We start from the raw sequence: 24,815 nt of genomic DNA on the forward strand, positions 1-24,815 counted from the left end.
TACAAGGGACTGAAATGACCTCATAGCCTCCAGGCTAGGCAAGTAAACAACATTAGTGTATTACACACACACACACACACACACACACACACATGAGAGAGAGAAATTACGAGGGAGTGCCAGATTTCTGGAAGGGAGCATGAGTGAGGCATGAGAATGTCCAGTTGGGAGCATTTGGGGTCATACTACATCTCAGTCTTCATGTTATAATTATAAAAAATAAAGGCAGCAAAGCTTCATGTCTCTATAGGGTTAGTATGTGGAACAGCTTAGTGAGAAATCAAGCCTGTTCTGAGGTTAGAAATCTCAAAGAACTTTTAGCCTGAGCAGGATGGTTGAAACTTCAGAATTAAAGGAGCAAGGAATGGTAGCAAGATGCACCAGTTTTGGAGTCAGGCACGTTCACTGCACACTTGCTGGCTGTGTGGCCTTGGGCAAGTTTATAAGCTCTCTGATTTGGTCAATCTTTCAAATGGGCATAATAATAGTAATAGTACTACTAGGTAAGAGTCAAGCAAGATACTGGGTATGGAAGTGTCTGGTGCACAGCAGGTACCTAGAAAATGCTCAATCTGCAGCTATCCGTGAGGGAATCTTGAGAAACAACCTCAGTGTGAAACTTTGGGGACCCTGAGGCAGGTTGTCTTACTTGGGAGCAGTAACCTACTGTTGGAAGATAAAACCCATGTAGGATTGGACCTTCTCCAGATAATCTTTAGGAACATTCCACTCCTGAGACAAGGAATTATGGGAGGTGCAGAAAGATATCTAGTTCTCATCAGCCGAATCTCAGCTCAATTGCCACCTCCTTGGAGAACCTTCTCCAACCATCCAGACTAAGTTAGTGCCGCTTCCCCAACCCTAGCCATTGCCTAAGCAATTATCTTGTTTATTTCTTCATAACAGTTATCACAGTCTAAAATTACCATTTTCTTTATTGGCTTACTCTCTGGCATGCACACACACACACACACACAAGCCCAGTAAAATTTGTTGCTGTGATGTATAAAAAACGGACCCTAGCATCAAAGGACTTATGATACAGGTGTAAAAGTAGTTGAGGGCTCATGTGTCAAGGTCAGGAGCTCACTTCCAGCCAAGGGGTATGAGTTCTGGGAGTTATTGGGGTCTTGAGCAAGGCTTTGAAGGATGAATAGCATTTGAAAAAGTGGAGGTAAGTGAAGAGAGAGGAGTCAATGAATGACAACAGCAACAGCAGTTCTTATTTTCTGAACACCACCATGGCAACAGACCTGGTTCTCAGCCCTGCAGCAGAGCAGTGAACAAGCCAGAGGAGACCCTGGCTCTGGAAAGACATTCACACTGCAGCTGAGAGGAGACAGGACGCTTTCAAATAGTAATCAATACAATGTGGAGGATAATGCAGGGTAATGGGGTGGAAGGAGATGGACATAGATGTGGGTGGGGTTCCTATAGAGGTAGGTAATCAAGGGGTCTTTGAAGAGGCCATGTCTGAGCTAAGATCAGAATGATAAAAAAAAAAAAAAAAAAGCCAGGCACCCAGATTCCAGTCCACTGTTCTACACACAAGGCTCATTTCCCCTGCATTCAGCCCTTGCCACCTCTTCTCTTTGTCCTCTGATCTTTCCCCAGAGCCTTTCTTTGCTTCCTCTGGCCACTCTCTCCTCCTTTTACTGTAAATCACTCTAGCCTTTCAAAGCCTCTTTCGATTTTCCTTTATTTAGTACCAATTCAACAAACCAAAAGGCCCCAAATCCAGCCAGAAAACCCAAGAAGCTTCTTAGAAAGGGAAAAAGACTGGGAGAAGACAATGAATCCTCATGCCTCATTTTTTCCTGTCACACTGGTGAACTCAAAATAAAAACAGTAACCTGACAGGGATGCTGTGGGGATTGTCCCACCTAGCACATAGTAGGTACTCAAGACATGTTAATTCCCTTCTCTCCCCCACTCCTTGATATTTTCAAATGCGAAGTGTCTGTTTTTAATGTTATGTGTTCATCATAGAAGAAATGAAAGACACCATGAAGAAGAAAAGAAGAATAGCAATCACCCTCATAAATTTCTCAGGACTCAGAAGTAACAACCAAGTAACCTTTCGGTGTATTTTTTTCCAGGATTTTTTCTAGGTTTTTTCTATTTAAAAAAAAAAAACAGATTTATTGAGATATAATTTGACTACCATAAAGTCCACCTCTTTGAAGTGTATAATTTCTTATCATATTCCCAAAGTTGTGTGATAATCATCACTATCTAATTTTGGAACATTTCATCACTCCGAAGAGAAACTTTGTGCTCATTAGCAGTCACTCCTATTTACCCCCGCCTCATGTCCAGCCCTAACTAAACCATTACTTTATTTTCTGTTTCTATAGACATGCCTATCCTGAACATTTTATAAAAATGAAGTATTTTGTGTCTGGCTTCACTTAGCATGATTTCAAGGTTCATCCATGTTGTAGTATATATTGGTAATTCATTCCTTATGAATTCCTTATTCCAACAAATAACATTTTGTTGTATGGATATGCCACATTTTGTTTATACAGTCTTCAGTTGATAGACATTTGCGTTATTTCCATTTTTTACTATTATGAATAATGCTACTATTCATTTTTTATGTGGACATGTATTTTCTTTTTTCTTGAATATTGTATATACCTAGAAGTGGACTTGCCAGATCATATGGTAACTGTTTAACATTTTGAGGAACTACCAGACTATCAATGTTTCTTTCTTCATGTTATGGTGATGCTGTAATACAATCACCTGTACTAGCTTTCTGAGACTTTATTTTTTCTCCTAGTTTCTTAGTAAAACTTATTTTTTCAAGCTTCCTTTTAAAAATGCATTTGAGTCAATAAGGCATGGACTAAGCCCTGGGAATACAAACATAAATAAAAGCTGGTCCTTGCTGTCAATGAGCCCACAATCTAGCAGGGAAAGCAAACACATCAAGTTCAATTCCATGTGGTCTGTGCTATAGTAGAGAGAGATTTACAAACTGCTGAGAGAGCTTGGACGAAGAGACCAAAACTCTTCCCGTGGGGTGGTAGGGAAGGCTTCCTGGGGGAGGTGACATTTGCCGAGTCTGAAAAGATGAGTATGGGTTCATCAGGTTGATGAGGAAGGAGGGGAGGAGGAGAGGGAGGAGGAGGAGAAGAATGCCAAGCAGAGGCAATAAAATGTGAAAAAGCATGTAAACACGAACAAAAATGGCACCCAAGATGCTACAAATAAACTGGTGTGGTCAGAGTCCCATCGAGTTGTGATACTGGTAATGTAGGTCAGGGCCAGATTTTGAAGGGCTTTGGATGACATGTAAAGAATTCATAATTTAACCTGTATCTCTGGAGAGCTTTAGAAAGATTTAAGGCTAGGAGTTGGCATGGTTAAAATTACAGAATTTAAAAAGTAATTGTAGGGGTGCCTGGATGGCTCAGTTGGTTAAGCACCTGCCTTCGGCTCAGGTCATGATCTCAAGGTCCTGGGATCGAGCCCCGAGCCCCGGGTTGGGCTCCGCTCCCTGCTCAGCGGGGAGTCTGTGTCTCTCCCTCTCCCTCTGCCCCTCCCCCCACTCATGCTCTCTCTCGAATAAATAAATAAATAAATAAATAAATAATATTTTTAAAGAGTATTTTTAAATCAAAATAGTATACATGTATATGGTTAAAAATCAAGGAGCAGAAGTGTTTATTATAACAACCAGCAGTCTCTTGCTCCATTTGTCCCACGTCAGACCCTCTCCTCTTTTGTTTCTCCTGACAATTAGTTCCTTCATTTATTCCTACTAATATACATAAGCAGCTATTTCTTGACCTATCAGTTTAAGACACAACCTCCTTATTTTTATCTTTGCAATATACACCGTATCTTTGTATATCGTACTCCTATCTATGTACTCCCATCTTTCAATGGACACCACACCATTTTACATTCCCACCAGCAATGTATAAGAGTTTCAATCACCCCCTTGCTTTTCTGTGTAGCTTTAGACAATATACTTGTATCTGTATTTCTTGTTTTATCAACACTAAATATCTCTTGACCCTCCATTCTGTGAGATAAGGATATTAGTGGCCCTGCTTTTCCCTAATGCTCTTCTCTCCTTTCTACATCCCATTTTCTGTCGCCTGTATTTTTAACTTTGCATTGTCAAGACTGATGATATTTGCATTCTCTTCTATAAGCATAATTAACTCTTCCATGTTTTCTCTATACGTTGATTCAAAATAAACAATGGTTGCATTAATTATTGTGACTTGTACATTTTGTTCCTTTTATAACCAAGTACTTTAGTGCCCCCATTTCCCTTTCTTATATAGCTTTTTGTGTATTCTGCTGCTGCTGGGTGGAGGATTCTGTATATGTCTGTTAGGTCTAGTTGGCTTATAGTGTCATTTAAGGTCTCTATCTCCTTATTGATCTTTTATCTGGTTGTTCTATCCATTATTGAAGGTGGGATATTAGAGTCTCCAAAAATTATTGTAAAATCATTTATTCCTCCCTTTAATTCTGTCAGTTTTTGCTTCATATATTTGGGGATCTGAGTTCAGTCACAAATGCCATTCAGATGGTCTCAACACCACATTACTATCTCAAAGCTATACCCTTGGGACAGCTTCTAGGAGCAGGAAAGGCAAGTAGAATGCACATTCCAAGGACAGAGGAGTGGGTGAGGAGCTTCTGATTGCCCTGGTCCAGCTCACCAGTCAATTGGTGGTCATGTCCTCTCCATGACATCCCTTAACCTCGGATTTGGCAATGGGTTCTCACATACGACACCAAAACACAAGAAAAACAATTCAAATAGACAAATTTGAATTTGAATTCATCAAAATGAAAAACTTTTATGACATAAAGGGCTATCAAGAAAGTGAAAAAACAATCCCTAGTATGGGAGAAATATTTGCAGATCAAAAACTCTTAAAACTCCATAATAGATGATCCAATTTTTAAAAATGGGCAAAGTATCTGGGCAGACATTTCTCCAAAGAAGATATACAAATGTCCAATAAGAACATGGAAAGATTCTCAAAATCATTAGTCAATCGTCAAAACCACAATGAGATACCACTTCACATCTACTAGGCTGGCTACAATCAAAAACAGATAATAACAAGTGTTGGTGAAGATGTGGAGAAATCAGAACCCTCATATATTGATGGAGGGAATGTAAAATAGTGCAGCCACTTTGGAAAGCAGTCTGGCAGTTCCTCAAATGGTTAAACATTAAGCTACCATATGACCCAGCCACTTCAATCCTAGGCATACACTCAAAATAATAATAATAATAAAAACACACATTCACAGAAAAACTTGTTTATGAATGCTTATAGCAGCATTATTCATAATAGCCAAAAGGTGGAAACAACTCAAATATCTATCAACTGATGAATAGATAAATTAAATACGCTCTATCTGTATAGTGAAAATTTATTTCACAATACAAAGAAATAAAATTCAGACACATGCTACAACACAGGTAAACTTTGAAAACATTACATTAAGTGAAAGGAGCCAGTCACAGAAGGAAATGTATTGTATGATTCTAATTATATGAAATGTCTGTAATAGGCAAGTCCACAGATACTCCCGGTTGTCAGGAGTTGGAGAAAAGGAGGAAGGGGGGATGACTGCTAATACAGGTACAGGATTTCTTTTTGAGGTGATGAAAATGTCCTAAAGTTGACTGTGGTGGTAGTTGCACATACACTAAAAACCATTGCATTGTATACTCAGTAATGGATGAATTGTATAGTATGTGAATTACATCTCAATAAAGCTGTTCTTAAAAAAAAAAAAAAAAAAAAAAAAGCTCCACTTGGACCATTAAAAAAAAAAAAGAAGAAGAAGCTGTGATGCATTCAGACCTGCTCAGCGGAGGTTTCATGTACAGAGCAATAAGGAAATAAATATGGGACTTGAAGAGACAGAACCTTAAAATGATCTGGCCTCATGGAGGCTGGAACTGGATTCTAAGCTACTCCAGAGATCCCAGCAGCAGGAGTTTAAAATACTCACTCTTAGCCTCTCTTTTCATCTTTCAGATCCAACTTTCAGTGCTGACTGCTTGATGATTTTCTCTAGTTCCTGTATCAGAATTCCTTTTGCATAGAGTTTTCTGCCAGACCACCTTTAAGGTACCACCAAGTGGGCTGCCCTTTGGTCAGATAACCAACTTGATTCAACTAACCATGCTCACTTCTACTCTACCTCACCAGATTCAATTACTTCCTCTTCTCTTCCTTGCTCCCACAGCACTCTGAGCCTCTCCCTATTATAGTCCTCAGCCTCTTGGATTCTTCAAATGTAAGTATACATTTCTCTCCCAGAAACCTGGCCCAATTCTTCCCTGCTTCTCCCAGGGCATCTGGCACAGTCAGGCACAATATAGGTACTAAGTCAAAATGCATTCAACACTAATGATAATAGCATTTATCAAGCGCTTAGAATATAGCAGGCATTGAGACCTTTTCATGCATTAACTTATTTAATCCTCACATCAACCTTATAGGGTAAATACTATTATATTCTGATAATACTGATGAGGAAACTGTGACTTTAAAGAAGTTAAGTAGCTTGCCCAAGATCACACAGCTAATAAGTGGTAGAGCTAAGAATTAAACACAGCAGCCTAGCTCTTGAGACTTTGCAAATTGCATGAAATCCAGAGGACTAGTAGTGATGACAGTGAATCAAGCATCAGAGAGTTCTTTGCAGGCTGGAATAATGAGCTGAGAAGGACAAGGTGAAACATTAAAGTGCCAGATGTAACCTGTAACTAGCCCCACGCCTCACCCCTCAGTCCAACTGCACGAGTCTAAGAAAGGGAAGGTGGGTCGTAGCAGCAGTGAATTTGGAAGCCCTTTGAACTTGCCCCTTTCCCTTTATTCCCTCTAATCAACCATTTGCCAAGTAAGGCTGCAGTCATTTCCACCCATGCCCTCCTCTCCATTCTCACTCATTCTGCCTTAGTTTAAGACACTAACATCCCTTCCCTAGACCACAGCAAAAGTCTCTTAGATGACCTTGCCTCCAGCCACCCCTTCCTCACACCTGAGGTGAATCTAAAACCCTACCTGGCAGACTTCCCCTTCAAGACTCCCTATCTCTCCCCCCTTACTAAAATGTGAGCCCTTGAGATAGAGGTCAGACCTTGTTTATCTTTCTATTTATCCCTACCATCACTCACACACACACACACACACACACAGACACACACACACACACACACACTGTGCTCAGTGCAGTTCCTGGTGTGACAAATGCTTCTTAAATATCCTGGGTCTACCAAAGAGAAATTTCAATTTCTTCACTAAAGATAGTATGCAAGTGAGGAGAAAGGCCTATATCACCGCCACCCTCGCATACTTCTGTGCCCCTGGGCTACCATGACCCTGGGCACTCTCCATTACCAGCTGATGAAGCAGTATCCTTTCCTTCCTTGCCATCGGCCACCAGCAGCTCTCTCTGGCATATATAGACCCATCTGATCATCAATTAAGTGAAACCACCCAAAGGTTTATCCAAGGTCCAGGCATGTGTGGATAGCTAGAGGAGCTTGGACATCTCTACCTCTCAGCAAAGAGTGAATGAGGGTGGCATCCACCAAAGATTTTTATATCTTGCCTTAAGATTTTCACATCATTTTCATCCTTAAGTATCCTGCAAAGGAGGTAGGGCAGGAGCTTCATATTTCAGATGGGGAAACTGAGACTCAGAGAAGGAACAGGAACTTCCCAGGGTCACTGAGGCTGCACATGAAATTCCAACTCCAACACGCACACATAGTACCCAGAGCACATTGTGGATACATAAGTGGTGGTGTCTTACTCATATTCATTACTGCCATCCTGATAAATACAGGGATCTGAGATAGCACGTACAGTCTGCATTGGTTAATCAGACTTGTTAGTCACACTGTCAGGGTTTCAGTTTCAGCTGAAAGGAAGTAGCCACCAAGAATCAGTTCTGGGGGTGCCTGGGTGGCTCAGTTGGTTAAGCAACTGCCTTCGGCTCAGGTCATGATCCTGGAGTCCCTGGATTGAGTCCCGCATCGGGCTCCCTGCTCAGCAGGGAGTCTGCTTCTTCCTCTGACCCTCTTCCCTCTCGTGCTCTCTGTCTCTCATTCTATCTCAAATAAATAAATAAAATCTTAAAAAAAAAAGAATCCGTTCTGGACTGTGAGGGTTGAGGTGCTATTACTCTGTGTATGTGTGGTGAGGCAGGGTGGAGATAGGGGGTGATGTAGTGGGAAATGAGAAGAAATTAGAATGCAGGCACCATGAAATTCCAGGCTCACACCAGTCTCTAGGGAGCCCACTTAGGTCTCTGGCTCCTCACTGTGACTTCCACTTATAGGCCTGGTAGTGAGCTCACCTCTCCCTGGCCTTGCCCTTCCCCTGTTCAACATCCCCCTGCAGGAGAGGCTTCTCAGTTTCTGCAGGCCTTTGACCTCCCTACTTATAAATAAAACATACACCTCCGCTAGCAACTTCTTAGATCCCTTTGATCCTTACTTTTTCTTCTAACATTCTATAAATTTTTATTTATTTTGTTTGTCTGTCTCCCTTCACAAATGTGAGCTCCACAAGGAAAGGGATTTTTATATGTTTTTGCCTCTCATAGTCACTGCTGTGTTCCTCAGTGTCAAGAACAGTACCTGGCATATCATGGGTGCTCAGCAAATATTTGTGGGATGGATGGCGTCTCACAGTACAAATCTTCCACTGTCAGCCATCCAGCCTATAAAACAGCACTGTGTGCACAACATGCTACAAGCCCATGAAGTATGGAATGGGGAGTGTAGTTACAGAGACTCCTTGGTCCCCTTGAAGGGCTAAAGCTGGTATCTTTCCTTCTGGTTTCCATGTCATGGCATGTACCTCACACCCACCCACCCAGCCCTGCAGCCTGGACAGACTTCCCCTTCTCTCAACTTACCTAGTCCTTCCTAGCAGAAACATCAGGTGTTAGCCAAAACTCTGTCTGACTACCTCAAATTCAATCCCAGTTCTATCCCCTTTCATCGACATCTACATCTACCACCTCTTCCCTGGGTAGTAATTCAATCCAATAAACATTGGTTTACGGTGCACAAGATACCAGGCTGTTTCCAGAATGTTCATTCAACACACAATTATTAAGCACCTACAAGGTGCCATATGAGGACAAATAAGACTTGGTTCCTGTCCTCAAATTGATCCCAGTAGAGTAAAGGAGTCTGAAATGTAACTAGATTCATACTAATTAGTGTAATTAATTTTGTGACAAAGAGAAGCAAGGGGTTGTGGGAGCCCAGAAGGGGAACCTCCAACCCAGACTGGCTTTCAAAAAAAGAAGTTGGGCAAGCTGAGGCTAAAAGGATGAGGAGTTTGCCAAGTGATGAAGTAGGAAAGAAGATGTTTCAGGCAGAGGAAGAAGTGTGTGCCAAAATCTGAGATGGGCAAGAGTGGTTTGTAAGATAGAAGTGTTGCCATCTACTAGGAAGTGAAAGAGATGAAGCTGGGAAGAAAGCATATATCGGACTATGGGGGGCCTTGTAGGCCAAGGTGAGGAGTTTGGATTTTACCTAAAGAGCAATGGGGAACCAGTGAAGGGTATTTCAGGGATGTGGAGAATGGTTTGGAGAGGCAAGAGTGAACTCAAGGAAATCAGTTAGGAGGCACTCTGGTATTCCAGGTGGTAAAAGATGATGATGACCTTGTGTAGATATGGAGGACAAGGCAGATTCAAACTTGAGATGTAAGGAGGAGACAAAAATCAAGAACAAAAACAAAAACCGACAACACTGGACTTGGAGACTGGTTCACTGGAGGATCTGATTTGGGAGGAGAGAGATGCTGAGTTGGGTTAGGGCCAACAAAAGCCATTGTGGCTTCGAGTTGTTGGTGGGACTTCCGAGGGAAGATGTCCGGTAGGCAGATAAACTTATAAGTGCTGACATTTTTCTCAAATAGCTCAGTCTTGCCCGTCTTTGGATTCTCCATTCTCTTCATTATTTTCATCCAGTGCCTTGTCATTTTTACTAGATTTCTATGTCCATACCTCTCTTCAGTCTTCTTTCTGAGGCCATCAGTTTGCCCACCTCCATCCCATTATGTTCTTCTCTGTTCCATCCCAACTAAATATCTCTAAGTACATCTGAGTATAACTGCATATTTCCAAATAATACATTATTCTATTTTCCATCAGTCAATTTTTCCCCATAGTGAATTTTTAATTGCAGACATGTACATTAACTCTTGACATAGCATCATCTGATCAGAGGCTTTTGAGCTACTAAATAGAAATACCCTTAGAATGTGAATCCCAGAGAGGAAGTGAGTTGTCAAGAAGATCACACAGTGAGTTCATAGTTGAAAGGGGACCAGAACCTAGTACTTCTGCACCCCAAGCTGGTGCTTGAGTGCATACAGTGGGTTCTTCTTAGCATGAAAAGGGCTGTTTAATATATTGAGCAAACAGAGAGGGTGCTTACTTGCCATGAAGACATAAAGAGGAGCTATGAAATTTCCTCTTCCAAACTCTCTCAGCAGAGAGCTGCTATTCAACTGACTCTGGCTTTTCTGCTTCAAAATAGGCATTTTACTAGGCTGACCTCTGCCTCGTATACATTCTCACTGGGTCAAATACCACCTAACAAGTAGTAAGTAAGTTATTGGGACCAGCCCATGGGGAGAGAATGGAGACAGGTATTTCTACTCCAAGTACCCCGTTACAGCAGAGATGTAGGTGCCTATCGGCCAATCCAGAAATCATCCAGGGATGACACACTTGTTCAAACAGTGGCTTCTGAGAGCTGGGAGCCCAATGGAGAACAATAAATGTAAATTACCCACAAGGACTGGGGTCCATCTCTTCCAGACCTTCCTTAGGGAGAAGGAAAACATCACAATGGGGGTAAGTGAACTTCTGAGGCCTCCAACCCACTTGGTGGCCTCTCTGAGACCTGAAATCTGTGCCAGCATCCATCCAACTGACCCAGAATGACCTATAATTATCACTGAGGGGCAGGAGACCTAAAATCCAATCTCTACTCCACTACTTAGTAGCTGTGTGATCTTAAGCAAGTTACTTAATCTCTCTGAGCTCCAACTGCTAATTCTGTAAAATAGAGGTAATTAGTATCCACCTCACAGTGTTGTGAGATGCTTACAGAAGAGTGTGAATATGAAAGAACTCTATAAACTGTAAACCAGTGCACAAATGGGAGGAAGTTTTATTGCCAGGAATTCTTCCTGCTGTCTGACCGGCAGTCCCACCTCTAGCATCGTCTCCTCTTGCTGTAGTGTCAGCCCATGCCCTCTTATGAGTCCTTATTCTTCAAAGGTGCATGAGGTAGCTTCCAAAGACTACAACTGCTTTCCTGAATCTTGTGGAGCCCCCACTCTCATTTTACTGAAAAGTAGAGACTCAGGGGTACATGATCTCTGACTTCAGACCTCAGAGGTATCGTCACAAGCAGAGGTTGTAGATGGGATCTGGATGGCCCCCAGGGTGGGAGAGATTAGGACCCATGCTCAAAACTTGCTCCTTCCCTTCCCCTAGCAGCCCTTCTTCCAATAGCAGATGACAAGCCCCACGAAGCCACCTGAGAAATCTGCATTTTTAACATACACCTCAGATGATTCCAATGAAGAGTTCCCCAGACCAGACAGCTACCTTAATTAATCTACATGGACAGGGCCAATAGCCTTCCAAGGTTCCTCGCAAAGCAATACCTTATCTTAAATGATGGCAGTGAGACATTGTGAGTGACAGGTGGGAGTGACATTTGGGGTCCAGCCTCTCCACTTCTCTCAGATGGTACCTCATGAGTGTGACCACGGGGTCCCATAAGGTGCAAATATGCTTTGATCTTCCCATGTTTGAGCCAAACAAGCTTTGTTTGTCCCCAGCCTCTGCTACAATTCAGCCTAGGGGGCTGTGAACACCACAGGAACCACAAATAATGGAGAGGCACAAAGCCAATTTTTGTGAGTCTGGGAAGAATACACACAGTGGCTTGATGGAGGAAGACAGAAGGAGGCCCCTTTCAAAGAGGACATAAGAGGAAAGGAGACAGAGCAACTGAGGGATTTGGTCAGAGCCCAGGATGCATGTTCTAGGAGGTGTCTTTGAGGGAAATCCAATGACAGCATGGGGCAGAGGACTGTGTGGGGGTAGGGATGATATGATTTCCAAGCAGCTTGAGAGGAAAGTCCCCCAGCTCCTTTTGTCCATGGCTATATCACTAACAGCAGAAACTGGTGCCCTGCATTTTGTTAGTGTCATAAAACACACACCAGACAAGGAAGCAGGAATCCCTGCCACCCCTAATACAGATGCACGAGGAGTGGGGAGAGAGGAAGTATCTATGGACAGGTTGCAGCTCTGCATCTGCTACTAGTACTAGGACCCCCAGAAGTTCCGGACAGCACTTGACAAGGATGCTGCACAGAAAGCCCCAACACAAAATAAGGGTGGAACCAGAAAACTGTGAAGTCTCTGTCATCCCTAATTGTCTGTTTCTTTATCTCTCTACTTAATCCAATCAAGATGAAGAGATTTTCCAGGTGGAGATCATAGTAATAAAGCTAACATTGATTAGATGCTTTATTATATGTCCCAGACTGTTCTAAGCCCTTATGTACCACCCACGTAATCCTTCTAGAAGATGGGAATTTTTATGACTCTAATTTTTTTTTAAAGATTTTATTTATTTATTTGAGAGAGAGAATGAGATAGAGAGAGCATGAGAGGGGGGAGAGTCAGAGGGAGAAGCAGACTCCCCGCTGAACGGGGAGCCCGATGCGGGACTCGATCCCGGGACTCCAGGATCATGACCTGAGCCGAAGGCAGTCGCTTAACCAACTGAGCCACCCAGGCGCCCTTTATGACTCTAATTTTACAGATGAGGAAACTGAGGTGCAGGGAGGTTGAGTAACTTGCCCATAATTCCGTTTTGGGCAATACAGGCCAGGTTATGCTGCATTAATAAACATCACTTAAATCTCAGGGACTTAAAAAGAAATCTTACTCTCACTCATCTTATATGTTCATTGTGGGTCAACAGGAGGGTTCTAGGACCCAGGCTAGGGGAGCAATCACCATCTTATGACAGTGACACCACCATCTCAGCCTGGGCTTCTACCATTGTCAAAATTATGGAAGACAAAGGTGGACAGCTGAAGATGTGCCATTAAATGTTTAGATCCAGATGTGACCCTTGTCAGTTCTGTCCTCACTTCTTTGGCCAGAACTAGTCCTATGTCCACATCTGACTTCAAGCCAGTGGGGACATATAATCCTCTGTGTACCTAGAAATGCAAACAGAGCCTACTATTGATGAATGTCAGTGATGCCTATCACAGTCCCACACCTGGCCCAGATTTAACCTCTGGCTGCCTAGTTCTCAAGCCTCCACTCTCTACTACAGAGCTTGACTTCTCTCCTCCTGTGCCCCCCCAGGAAGAATGACTGACACTCTTCCTGTGAGAGAGCTAGCGATTGATATGGTTTGGGGTGGGAGGGGTGGGAGGGGTGGGCCTCTCTCTGCCTGTTCAGTGTCTGTCTGTGACTCTTGCCACCAAATCCCTCAGGATCCCAGGGTGTTTTCTACCTGCACTCCTGGAATAAGTCCAAGTCCAGTATCCCCTTCTATTCTCTGATCTTGGAGGGGTAGGAGTGCATAGGCTTCTGGTGAACCTTATCATACCTCCCCCCTTCCACTAGCTCAGGCTCACATAAATACTTTCTTGTTGAGTTTTGGGTGCTGGGAGATAGAACAGTGGAGACAGAAAAGCCAGAGGGAAATTGGAAGTCCTCATCCCGGTGAGCAGAGAACAGTACAGAAGTTTAACTTGATGGCTGAAGCTTCTACCACAGCCTACCAAGGTGATGTTAGGAAACTGAGGGGAGGCTCGTATAAAGGAATCTGGGGTGGCATCATCACAGAATGCAGCAGGAGAGATTAAAGTTAGCTACTGAAGACTTCCTGATGATAAATGTAATTGTTTCTGTATGCCTGTCTCCCCATTCATTGAGGGAGAAACTATTAAGTTCATCTCTAGATCCTCAGCACCCAGCATAGGCCTGGCACAGTGCAAGCACTCAGAAAATATTTGGGGCGGGGGCACTAGAAGCAGACATTTAAGAAGGTAGAGATAGCCAGGCTGGCTTAGGCCCCTTCCAGGTTAAAGAATGCCGCCACTAAGCCTTCCTATACCATGCTGGGTTGCTTGATGAAAGGCAAAGCTGGGCTCAGGCCTGGGGAAGCTTAACAGACTACTGTTTCCACAGGAACTGAGCAACCAGTTTCCTCCACAGGCCTCATTCCTCCTTTCAAGTGGGGCCCACAGTCCCTGACCCTTGGGTACCTGGAAGGGGATTAAGAAGGAACAAACCCCACAGGGTGGCTCAACCTCTTTGCCCCAGTCATACCAGTCTCCTTCTAATTCTTTAAGCAATCTGATATCTTCCCCATTTTGAGGCCCTAGCTTAAAGTAGTCCCTTGACTCTTGATTTGGCAATTCCTACTCACCCTTTAGTTCTCATTTTAGGGCCTTTTCCTCATAGGGGATTTCTTTGACACTCCCCTCCCCACCAGTCTGAATTTTGCTTCCCTTGCTATATACTCTCAAAGCCTCTTTATTTTTTTTTTTCAGACCATTTATCACACTTTGTAATTTGGAATCAATTGGGGGAATGATTTGCTTTATGTCTGTTTCTCCCAGTAGACTGTAGTTCCATGAGGTCAGAGATCATGTTTTTTCACTGTATAACCCCAGTATTTAGCATGATGCCTGATGCATAGTAGGTTCAATAAATGTCTGTTAGGGGCGCCTGGGTGGCTCAGTTGGTTAAGCGACTGCCTTCGGCTCGGGTCATGATCCTGGAGTCCCGGGATCGAGTCCCGCATCGGGCTCCCTGCTCGGCGGGGAGTCTGCTTCTCCCTCTGACCCTCCTCCCTCTCATGCTCTCTGTCTCTCATTTTCTCTGTCTCAAATAAATAAATAAATAAAATCTTTAAAAAAAATAAATGTCTGTTAAATAAATGGATAAAATTATGAATGAATGTTGGGGCACCTGGGTGGCTCAGTCGTTGGGCGTCTGCCTTCGGCTCAGGTCATGGTCCCATGGTCCTGGGATCGAGCCCCGCATCGGGCTCCCTGCTCCGCGGGAAGCCTGCTTCTCCCTCTCCCACTGCCCCTGCTTGTGTTCCCTCTTCTCGCTGTGTCTCTCTCTGTCAAATAAATAAAATCTTAAAAAAAAAAATTATGAATGAATGTCTAACTCTAAAGTCTTTGCTCTTTCCGTTAAACCATGTTTCCTTTGGTGTCTATTATGGCACCTGGACCATAAGTGAAGTTCGATTAAAGTTTCTTCTCTCCCTCCTCCTTCCCTTTCTCCCTCTGTCCCTCCCTCCCCTCCTCCTTTCTTCCTTCCTTCTCTCACTAGTCCTTTCCCTGGGAAACTCCTGCCTAGATATAGATCTTCTACTGAGAACTTCAGACGCTAAGACTCCAGATGGGTCAGCAGGAGTGAGGAGCATGGCTGAGCCACACCATGCTCAGAGTAAGCATGCATTAGGAGGCAGAAAATACGCTACCTGATCCCCAGCATCTCCCATCTCCAGGCAGATGCCAAACCACAGTGGGACCTGGGTTTGGTGTCCAAGGCCCACCTGTTACCTAGCAACTAAGATTACATTGAGGTGGGGACTCAAGTGCAGGGGGAAAATAAGAAGAATGGCAGGGATACCAAGGGGTCTCTCAGAGACTACTCACTAGCTCCAGGGGAACTTTGTTGACCTGGCTGGGTAACTGTGCCCCACTTCTGTCTATGGCAGAACTCTATGGGGTCATCTTTGGAAAACAACTGGGCAGAATCTCCAAATTTCGGCTCTCAAAGCAGGAAAAGATATGGAAGTCTACCTGGTTCCACTCCATGCCCACTGCCACTGGCCCCTGATGCCCCATGCTGTAGCATCCCCAGCAGGTGTTCTCAGAGCTTCTGCTTGCACATTCCCAGTCACAGGGAGCTTACTACTCCTGAAAGAGGAAAAACCTGAACCCTCTGCTATATCATTTGGGTACCCCCATCCACTGGATTGTGCTGTCATAGCTCAGATCCCATCTCAAGGGGATGGTATTGGTCCAGGGGAATGGTCCGTCACTCAGTCTGGGAACATAGAGGTATGGAGGGCTAGAATCCTCTGTCAGGGCTCCAAAAGTCCTAGGGACCCTACTTAGCACGCTCATATACAGTCCATGCCAGAGACTGTGCCGAGCAGCCTGTACAAGCAGCTAACCTGAGGGTCAAGGTGCTCACAGGCAAAAGAGCTTCTTCTTGAGGGTGGGGATCACATCTCTCTGGTTTACCGCTTCTGTCACATGGCTGTTGCCCAGTAAAGGACAAGGATTGAGCTGTATTCATCTTCGTGACCAGCACAGTTCCTGACCTTGTTCATCAAGTGAATAGGTGGATGGGTTCTCCTCCCTGCGTAAGTTACTTCACTTCTCTGAGCCTCATTTTCCTTTTGCTTCAAATGAGCCCCATGACCCTTGCCCTCTCTAGCTCCTAATGACAGTTGTTGGGAAGGGGAAGGCAATATCAGTTGGTATACTTTGGAAAGAGTGTGAGAAATCATTGGTATTCTCAGTTTTTGTTTCCACCTTTTATTTCCACCTTGCAGAGGAACATGCACCTCTCCTGACTGGTTCTCCAGTCTCTGCCTCCCCCAAGTTTTCTCCACCAGAAGCTCACAGGGCTCCCCCACTCATGAACAAAAGACTCCACAGGTTAGGCCACCCACTTCACAGGCACCCTTCATGCCTTCAGACATTCTTATCCCTATAGTCCCTGGCTTCAATTGTCCCCACCCTTCTCCCACTTCTAGAAAGATCTTGGTTGCTCTAGTTGCCCACTGGACCCTGGAAGATACCCTTAAAGCTAACTTTGTGGGCCCTGGCAAAGACTGCTTCTTGGCAGCTGCCACAGTGGGTGGATAAGCCAGGAATAGGGATTTATCACCAAGAAGGCCAAAGCTATAAGCAGCCTGGATTTGGTTGAAGAGCCACTTGAGAACTTGGAGGAATAGTGTGTCAGTTCAGAGAGCAAACAAAAATAATCCAAACTATTGCTGAAATAAATTTCCCAGGGAGAACAGAAAAGAAGACATTCCCTCAGAGAGGGTATTTAGCACAAGAGGAACTTTAAGAGTACATCTCAGCCATTCCCCTGCCTCTGTTCTGGGCTACCCTGAAGCCATCTCACACTAAGGAGACTTTCTTTCTTTCTTTTTTTTTTTTTTTAAGATTTTATTTATTTGACAGAGAGAGACACAGCAAGAGAGGGAACACAAGCAGGGGGAGTGGGAGAGGGAGAAGCAGGCTTCCCACCGAGCAGGGAGCCTGATGTGGGGCTCAATCCCACGACCCTGAGATCATGACCTGAGCTGAAGGCAGACGCTTAACGACTGAGCCACCCAGGTGCCCCCTAAGGAGACTTTCTACACTGTTTAAAACTTGGCAGTTTAAGATAAATTGGAAACACCCTAAACGCCCAACAATAGGGAATTATTTAAATAAATTACAGCTCACCCACAGGATGCAATATATATATATGAAAATATGCATAATTTGCATATATTTTTAAAATATACATATATTAAAAATGCTTAAATTATACGTAGATATAGATATAGATAAAAGATTGGAAAGAAATACACTAAAATGTGTACACTGATTACTCTGGGTGGCAGAGTTATATATGATTTTTATCTTCTTCACTGTACTGTCATTTCTTACCAAATTTTATCCATTAAATAAATGTAATATTAAAGTACTGATCAAAGCTACAACATGAATATACCTTGAAAACAGCATTTGAGGAAGTGGCTTTCCCCAAGCTACAAGGTGAATACTCAGCAAATCTTAACTTGACACCTGGGACTGAAGTAAATTATGAATTCTGTGCCCCAATGGAGCTTGGAAAGAAAGATAAAAAGCCTAGTGGGTTGAGGAATGGGTCTAGTCCCAGCTCTGCCTTCAGCTCACCGACTGACCTCTGGGACAAAGCACTTGAAAACCCAAAACTCTCAGAACTGGAATGAGCTCTTAAATACCCTCTAATCCAAAGAGGGTAAATGGGTGGCATGTATGCTATCGCCCCCTTCTCCCTCATCCATGGCAGACATCGCTGATTCATTCTTTCTCCTTTAGCCCAGATGTCCTCAGTCTAACTCCAGGTAGTGATCCAAGTAGCCACTGCTTATTGTGTAAATTTATATTCCCAATTTGATCTGATCCCTTCATTTTATAGTTAAGGAGAAAAGTTTCCTAAGGCCATAAAATGAGTAAGCAGCCATGCCAGGACTTGCACCTGGGACTCCTGCATCCCTGTCCAGTGTGCATTCCACTTACCATCTATCTCCCTCTCATGATACCTCTTTGTATATTTGGAGGGGTCAAATAAGATAATTTATGTGCAAGCACTTTCCAAACTGTTAAATGCAGTACATACATGTGGGTGAGGGATGACTGTTATAGACATTGGGTGATTTATCAGTCCATATATATTTCAAGTGCCCAGGCTGTGTGAGGTTTGCTGGAGGAGAAGAGAGGAGCACACAAAAGAACACATTATTCTAGGAAAGAAGCTAGTAAGCCCAGGTGCCAGTGAGAACAGACTCCAGACATGCAATAAGCACCAGTCCACAGGTCCAGGATCTGAAAGAAATCAGGTAGTAGATGGGAATTTGTTCCCCCCTCCCCATTTGGTTTCTTCTTTGCATTCTGTTTCAGCTTTTCATGGTCACAGCTGCCACAGGCTAGAGTTCTAGAAATATCTGCTACAGGAAGTAAAAACTTATAAATTATATACAAATTAGAAGCTGGAGAATGTGGATAGGGCCAAAGAGATGAATACTTGGCCAACTGTGCTGTTCGTAGTGGCTCACACTTTGGGCCTTACATCCAAGGCCAACCCCATTTATCCTGAGCTGGATGTACTATTTTTGTATAAATTGTTTTGAAATATCTTTATGGTTTGTGAATATCTGACTGCATGGAGAGCTTTGCTGATATCATGGGTGGTCTCCTCTAGGGAGTGTTTGATAAATGGCTGAATTCAAGGGGGGTGCTTTAAAGACATGTGCAGTCTACAGAGCAAAGCTCACCAGACACAGTGGGTACCACCATCTATGGCTGGCAGAAGGTGCTTCTTCTAAACCAAGACTCTGGAAAGTAGGAAGGACTGGACCTTTCTGTGGCTATAAAACAGCTTTTCCCATAGTGCACTAAGGCCTGTTCTTCAGAGCAAGGGCCTGAGCCTCAGGCTGGCCTGTTTTCTATTCTCACTTCTTTTTATAAGGCCTTGGCATTGTCATCTGTGACAAGAGGATAATGACAGTGCCCCAAGGGTAGCCATCAAAATGCAGAAGAGAACATAAAGAGCATAGAACACAGGGCTGCACGTGGAGGGGCCATAGTAATCCACCACTTCACTTCCTTTCTTCAGGAAGAACCATTCAAAGAAGGGCCTTTGCCTTCCCAACCTGCAGCCCAACTCTCTGCGAGAGCAGACCAAAGAACATGATAAGGAGGCCAGCCAGCTAAGAGATTCTACTTCCACTGTCAGAGGTCTCGTTTTTATTCATGGCCTCACTTAACGTCTCCAGCCACCTTAGAAGCTCTAAATTATCATTAGTTCTGTATTAGGGATGAGGAAACAGGCTGCTTAGCAAGACGAGGGGACTTGCCCAAGGTCACAACTTTCACAGTGAGGTCTGTCTGTCTTGGAAGACTAGGCTTTGTTTATGATGCCGCATAAGAGTCAAGAGAGCTCCTGCTCACAGAGCTGCAATGTTCAAGGCACTATGAATGGAGAGGATCAAGAAAGCCTTCCCATGAGACAATGGATCCCATAGAATTTCAGCTAAATCAAACAAGGGAAAGGAAGCAAAAAAGACAATCCAAAGATGCTAGCATAGGGGGTACAAACTGAGTAAAGCATCAGTTAGGGATAGAGGCTACAACTCTGTCTCTTATAGCTGTGTAACCATGGAAATTTTACCTTACTTCTCTGGGCCTCAGTTTTCTCATCTGTAACATGAAGATAGTTACAGGACCTTCTGTATAAGGATATTATGAGAATTTGATGAGATAATACATGTAGAGCTCTTAAAATAACATCCAACTCATAGTAGACATCTCAATAAATAGAAATTAGTACTACTATTTAGTAGAAGGGGGGAGATGAACTTGGGGAGGTAGGTTTGAGCCAGTTTCTAGACAATGATGGATGTCTACACGCTAAATTTTGGACTTTTTCCTACAGGTAATGGGGAGCCATTGGTAGTTCTCGAGTCAAGGAGTGTCATGAGCTAGAGCTGTGTTCTAGGAAGATCAGGTTAACAAAGTCATAGGCCAGACTCTCCTAGAAAAGACTGAGAATTCTGGAATTTTCCTGATGTCCAGTAGATATGTGAACAATTAGTACTTTGGAGATTTGGTGGGAAGGAAACCGTGGTAGCCTGAGTACTTGAAACTTAGCGCTGGGATTGGGTCTCCTAGAAGTGTGACAGCCTGTGACTGGAGGCTCTTTTGTGCTCTGTTCCTTAATCCTATTACACATTCCCCGACCATCCATTATTCAAGGAGGCTTATCCTGGGATGGGCTGCTGGAAATGTCATGATGTTTGAGTGCAGGGAGTTGCAAGCAATGACTCAGTCCACCTAGCTCAGGCCACCAGAACATTCTTTACCTCGGTGGTGGTGATACCAGCCTTTTTATGTCTGTCATTTGGCAGTTTATATTCAGATCTTGTCTCTGGCCCTTCCCTCCCTCTGTTCTATGTTGGGTTTGGCCAATTTGAGGCACTGGAGGAAGACTAGAAGGCAAGGGGAAGTAAGTCTTTCTTCATCTCTGGTCCTGCTTTGGGGACTGGCTCTGGAAGCAGCTGTGTCTCCTCTGTGCTCCATCTCTCACCAGGCAACTCTCTGTGGTTCTAGTTCCCCCTGAATTACCCAGCATCTGTGCTCCAGCAATACCACCTCTTCCTATTGTTTTTCCAGTCTAAGGGTGACAGTGGCCTCCTGCTGCTGCTAAACTGTGGGCTGCCTCACCATCCTCTGTTTGGCCTCTCAGATCAAAAATATTTGTTGGATGAAAAAAATGACCTCCTACCTCCAACTCTCCTAGTGAGGTCAGGCTGGGGAGGGCAGGGCCAGGGGATAGCTGAGCCAGATAAGCCCTTTCCAGCTATTTGACTTTGCCCTGCCTGCTGAGGCCTGGGGAAGACAGAGGGAGTGCCTGGCACCCGAGAGCAGGAAAGCCCTCTAATACCTCTTTCTCCCTCTCAGAAGTAACTATTTCCTGACTTTAGGAAACATATAAGCTGGCAGTGTCCTGGGGTTCAGCTGAGACTGTTGGGCCATAGCCAGGCCTGACATCCCAAGTTCTTCTCCAAAGCTGGAGAGGTAGATGTCCTACCTGAAGGAGGACAAAGGAAGAAAGCTGGGCTTTTAGAGCAATTCAGACAGGGCTGCTGAGTGTGTGCGTGTGTGTGTGTGTGTGTGTGTGTGTGTGTGACAGAGAGAGAAATCGTGATTGTGAGTCTATGTGTGAGCCCCTGTGTGTCTCTGTGTGAATCCTTGTGTTTCTGAGGGTCAAGGATGAGGCTGAAGGGAAAGGGAGTATGTGCCATCTGGTGTTGGCAGCTGCATGTGAATGTGTATATGTGAGTGCCAGTGCGTGGCGGGAGCCAGACTGTGTGTGTGTGTGTGTGTGTGTGTGTGTGCGTGAGAGAGAGAGAGAGAGATACTATGTGAATGAGTACAGGTGTGACTATGTGAGACCAAGGGGGTTAGGAGGGAGGGAGGTGGGCAGGAGAGTAAGGGAGAAGGAAGGAGGGGAGAGAGGGAGAAAAGAGAGAGCCGAGTCTACCCCAGCCAGTCAAGGGCCCTCAGAGATGAGCAAGTTCTGCCAGAGATTTCCTTCTCCCTTTGCTCCCAACAACCTCAAGAACACCTCCTGTCTGCTCATAGCCCTCTTCTAAGCCTTTACCAATAAGTGCCTGCTTGTTCCCTTCCGCTTTCCTTCCCCCCAGGGGAGCAGAGAGTGGTTTCCCTAGTCCACAACTGGATGAGAGGCTGACCTGTTTGCTGTCCCAGAGAGTTCGAGTCATAGAAAGGTGGCCACCAACAGGAGGGGTAGTTCTATCAGAAGAAGGTGCTACCACAGGGGGGGAAGTAGAGAAGAACCATCTTGATTTCTCTCTATTCCCCCCCTCAACCCTTGCAGGTGCCTCCCATTAACTGAATCCAATGGGAAGCTAGAGGGCAAGGGAAGCCAAGTGATTCTGTCCCTAAGGGCCAACTGCCTCCTGCCCACATGGGGTAAAGAGCAGGGTAAAAGGGGGGAAAGAATGAAGCTGGGGGAGGGGGTGAGGAGCAAAATGGAGCTAATCAAGGAAGGCTCTCTGAAAGAAGTGGGCTTCAAGGGAGAGGTTAGGGAGCCCAGCCTCTGAGGCCTAGCAGTTGGGTTCAGGTTGGGTGGGCTGAACAGAAACTGAAGGGTGTGGGCCTCTGGCTTAGTTCTGGGCAAGGTTGCCTAGAGGTCAATAAATGGGACAGTGAAGTTATATCTTTCTTGAGGAAAGTTCTGGTCACTTTGCTGAATGGGGGACATCCAGGAAGGTAGGTGGAGCTGTGAAATTGGGTGGGCAGCTCCTTCTATCAGGGTAGGTTGGGTCTCGACTTTTCCTGAGAAATGAACATTCTGGAGTCATCAGACCATATCATCTGAGTGGGGAATGCTGAGCTCCATAGGAGCTCTCTCTCTCTCTCTCTCTCTCTCTGAATAAAAACATCTAGAGGTCTTAGCAAACCCCTGGAATGCCAGCCAGAGAGGGGAGCACATGGTGGGATACAGATGCAGCAAGTACATTCATTTTCTCTTTGCTGCCCTGGCACTGAAGTCATTTCTGGAGCACTCCATTCTCCTCTCCATCTACTTCTTCCTTCTATACCTTCAGGGGAAACCCTGGGCCTCTCTTGGCAAAACACTCTGAAATCTCAGATGTTACATGGTGACAGAACCAGAAGAGCTGGACTGCATATGCCAGCTACAGAGATTGGGATCAGACATTAAAAAAAGGTGAGGGATATTCAAACACTAAACCAGTTGCCCATGAGAAGGTATAGGAGCCTATGCCTGGAGGGGGTGGCCTGGTGCTATGGAGGAAACCTGGCTTCTAGTACTCGTTTTGCCACTACCTCTCATCTTCAGAAAGTACATTCTGGCCTTTGAGCCTCAGCTTTCCCATTTATAACAGTGAAATCACCAGGTGGGCCTCAAATGGGTTTTATAAAGAAGAAAGCATAAAGCGAATGAGGAAGTATTGCTAAAACTATAAGTCACCAGGTAAACCTGAAGTATGGTAAAATACAGTAATAATGCTGACAGGCGCTCCCAGGGTGTCCCTTGGCAGGGAAACATGTCTGTTGACTAGACGAATGGATGTCTTTATACAGACACACATTTCCATGTGTACCTAAACTTGAAGTCTGCAGAATCTTGAACATTCTATAGGGAACATTTTGATCCAGAACATACATATATCTGAGTTCCTGGGTGTAAGGATCTATGAAGGCTGTAGTGTCTGGGTGGAAAACAGCCTGGAGGAATGATACACAGCTCGCTCGCTTACTGCCAGCCCCAAAGATACACACTTGTGCTCACTTTTACTGAAAACTCAGTTCCTCTGGACAAAGTCAAGCTCTAGGCAGGGCCTCACAGCCAATTCCATCTTGCCATAGCCACTCTTCTTCCAGCTCGCCTTTGAGTCTGTCCGAGAAATACATTATTCACTGTGATTTGAAGCTTCGCCTGGGTTTGGGGGAGAGGAGTTAGATGGAAGAGTGAATGAGACTTCATAATCAAAAGAGCACTGGACTGGGAGACAGAAATTCCCTTCTATTCCTGGTCAGCCATGAGACCTGGGGTAAGTTCCTTGCCCTCTTTGGGCACCTGCATCTGAAGCCAGGGGGAAGTGTCTAAAGGCCAAGTGAGCTAAAATCCACTGTAGGCTTTCGAAGGGGCCTTTCTATCCTGGCAAAGAATGTTTTGGAGAAAGAGGAAATTCTGCCAGAGGAAACCAGGAGCTTTAGCCAACTGTCTTATGAACTGCAGGCATTCTGCCTGAGATATATACTTCAGAAGCAGTGGTTGGAGAATAGCACTGTGCACAATATGCTCTTTCCTTTCAGAGGGTTGAATGATATCAGAGGCCTCCTGAGAGAAGGTATGAAGAAGGGCAGGGAGCTGCTTGCAGGATGAGTCTCAGGCCATATGAGCCCACTGACGCCTCGTGAGAGGGATGGCAGTGTTCAGCTCCTTGCTCTGGGCTGCAGCTAGGTTGGAACTGGGGTTTTGTCCATTTTAGAGATGGGAAGACTGAGGCACAGTAAAGTGAGGCCCTTCAGCTACTGGGCAACAGAACCAGAATATGAACTCAGATAGTACGATTCCAGAGCCTGTGTGCTCACTTCCACACCTCTTGCCATCACACTGGACAGCCATGCTAAGGGCTCTCAGCAAAGAAGTAATCCAGCTTCTGCTCGGTGCCAGGCGCTGCTCTAAGCAGTGAACAAGACAAAATCCCTGCCCTGATGGGCTTCAAGTCTAGTGCAGGGAGACGGACAGTAAACCAGCAAAAGGTTAATACTGTGTTAAGTTGTGATAAGTGCTTTGATAAAAGGTGAAGCAGGGTCATGTGCCGAGAGTGATGGGTGTGCTGTTTTAAACAGGATGGTCCCAGATGGTCTCATGAAGAGCTGATATTT

This window comes from Neomonachus schauinslandi, chromosome X (assembly GCF_002201575.2).
Source record: "Neomonachus schauinslandi chromosome X, ASM220157v2, whole genome shotgun sequence".
NCBI classification, from domain to species: Eukaryota; Metazoa; Chordata; class Mammalia; order Carnivora; family Phocidae; genus Neomonachus; species Neomonachus schauinslandi.